Below are 2791 nucleotides of genomic sequence, written 5' to 3'. Positions count from 1 at the left end.
TCAAAGGGTTTATTTACATTACCTACAACATACTAAGTGTGAATTGCTCACATGTTCCTGGCAGCACAGAATTTTGAGATCACAGTGGGATGGGGTGTCACACAGTGATCTGAATGTTTATCCACCTACCTCAGTATCTCAGCGAGGTGGAAGCTTTGCTGTAAGCTGCAATTGATGTGTCAATAAATGACAAACAGTGAGAGACGACCTCCCCAAAGTGGCCTCAAATCCCTCGGATTGTTGCAAACACCAAACTGACTCCAGTTATGCCACAACTTTTACCTCCACACACATTGCTTCACAACAGTGCAAAGATGGGAGTATAAATACAGCCAATGAAAGCTCGAAACTGTTTCTCATGAATGCAAACCATGTTTTATAACAAGTCTGTTGCTGTCTCGGATATCATTGCATGCCCCCTATAGAGACACCTCCCAGAGGGCCTGTATTTATATCTTAGAACATAGAATCATGCAACACCAAAGGAGGACATTTGGTCACTCATGCCTTTGTTGGCTCTTTGGAAAAATTAACCAATTCACTCCACTCTTTCCCCATATTTTCCTTTTCTCAAGTATGTCCAGTTTCTTTACTGTGTCCATTGGTAGCACTCTCACCTCTGAGTCAGAAGATTGTAGATTTAAGCCCCACTCCTGAAACTCGAGCACAAAATCAACACTGACATTCCAATGCAGTACTGAGGGCGATGCTATCCTTTGGATGATGCATCAAACTAAGGTCCCCTCTGCCTTCTCAGGTGGATGTAAAAGATCCCATGGCACTATTTTGAAGAAGACAAGAGGACCTGGTGTCCTGGCCAATATATATCCCTCAGCCAACACCACTAAAATATCAGATTATCTGGTCATTATCTAATTGTTGTCTCTGGGAGCTTGTTGTGCCAAATTGGCTGCAATTTTTCCTACATTACAACAGTGCCTACACTTCAAAAAGTTCTTCACTAGCTGTAAAGTGCTTTGGGACCTGCCAATGTTGTGAAAGGCGCTATATAAAGGCAAGTCTCTTTTTTTCTTTTGAAAGTTAATATCGAATCTGCTTCCACTGCCCTTTCAGGCATGGAAATATTAGCCAATATGACAATGTAAATGTCATTACCTATTCTTGCCCTCAAACTCTGCTGACACCATTGATTTTATTCATAGCTTAAAATAAAACCCAGATAGACCACACATGTTTTATATTTGTTAAGTGTTTTAAATGTCAGTTGTGGTTTTTGTGAGTCTCCTTGTTATTTAAATGATTATTGAAACCTATGTTTACAATACGAAACTTTTCTCCAGCTCTCTTCCTACCAGACACTCACGTCAGCACAGTGACATTAAAGAACCATTGAGCCTCGGTATTAGCTTTGCCTCTTGAAGCGATCACTTCCAGATGTTATATACGACCTCTGTGGTGCTGTCCTTGGCAGTGATGCTATAAGGAGCAAAACACATAATAAATTTAGTGTCACATCTTTACACGTTGCACTCTTCAAGAATTCCTCTTGAGAATAATGGGACTATAGTGTAGCCAGAATCATGTTAGTGGTGTTATATAATTGTTTTCAGTTTTTATTGAAAAATGGTCATTTTTCTGGAGTGCAATTCATGAAACACTAGTAAAGATCCCTTTTAATAAAAAGATTTAATCAGTTTAGTCACTAAAAACCATAGCCCCGAATGTGAAAAGACCAAACTGCAGATTGCACCTCCAAAAACACCAGTCAAAATCTGAAACGTGGTGTAATGAATGACAGAATATTCAGTCACTGTAACCTGATAGCCACAATTACAAGTGGATCAAATTAGGCATGTGATTCCCAAAACACCAGTAAAAAAAACCTCATATAATTAGAACAGGATCTTTCTTCTTTGATCACAGCAAATTAGTAGGCCCACAGATATAGACAGCAAAGGCAAATATGAACACAATATTATCACCCTGGGATTAGTGCTTGGGATAAAGGACTGAAAAAAGCAGCAGAGAGAGCTCGCATTAAAATCAATGACTTGGCAATGAAAGTGTATGTGTGTGTGAGAGAGAGAGAGAGTGAGTGTGTGCGAGAGTGAGAAAGAAAGACTAGCATTTATTTAGCATCTATATAGCACTATCTCAGGATGTTCCAAAGCTCTTTACAGCCAATGAAGTACTTTCAAGTGGAGTCAGTCTTGTAGGAAAGGTGGCTTCCAATTTGCACACAGCAAACCACAATGTGATAATGACCAGATAATTTGTTTTCAATGATGTTGATTGAGGGATAAATATTGGTCAAGACGCCAAGGAAAAACTCCCCAGTTCTTCAAAACAGTGCCATGGGATCTTTTACGTCCACCTGAGGGAGCAGATGGAACCTTGGTTTAACATCTCATCCAAAAGTTAGGACCTCTGATAGTGCGGCACTCCCTCAGTACTGCACTGGAGCCTCAAACTAGAGTGCTGTGCTCTATTCTCTGCATTGGGACTCAAACCCACAACCTTGACTCAAGTGAGAGTACTAGCCACTGAGCCACAGCGTCTATGAGTATATTAGTGAGTGAGGGGGGTGTGCCAAGTATACTTTAACAACTCTGAAAAAAAACATTAGCAACAAACACTGTTGGTCGCTGATGTAGAGGAACTCCGAAGTAGGGGAGGTTACAGGCTAGAAATATCTCGCATGAGAAACGGGGCGGGGAGAGTGTAAACGGCGGCGCTATGTGAGGACATTCAGATCTTTCCGGATAATTAAAACGGAATGAACTTCAGCAACCTCTGAGCTGTCACAGAATCAGTCGCCAGTTTCTGAAAA

This window comes from Heterodontus francisci, chromosome 11 (assembly GCF_036365525.1).
Source record: "Heterodontus francisci isolate sHetFra1 chromosome 11, sHetFra1.hap1, whole genome shotgun sequence".
Classification (NCBI taxonomy): Eukaryota; Metazoa; Chordata; class Chondrichthyes; order Heterodontiformes; family Heterodontidae; genus Heterodontus; species Heterodontus francisci.
The sequence above is the reverse complement of the archived record's forward strand: the minus strand, read 5'-3'. Positions refer to the sequence as shown.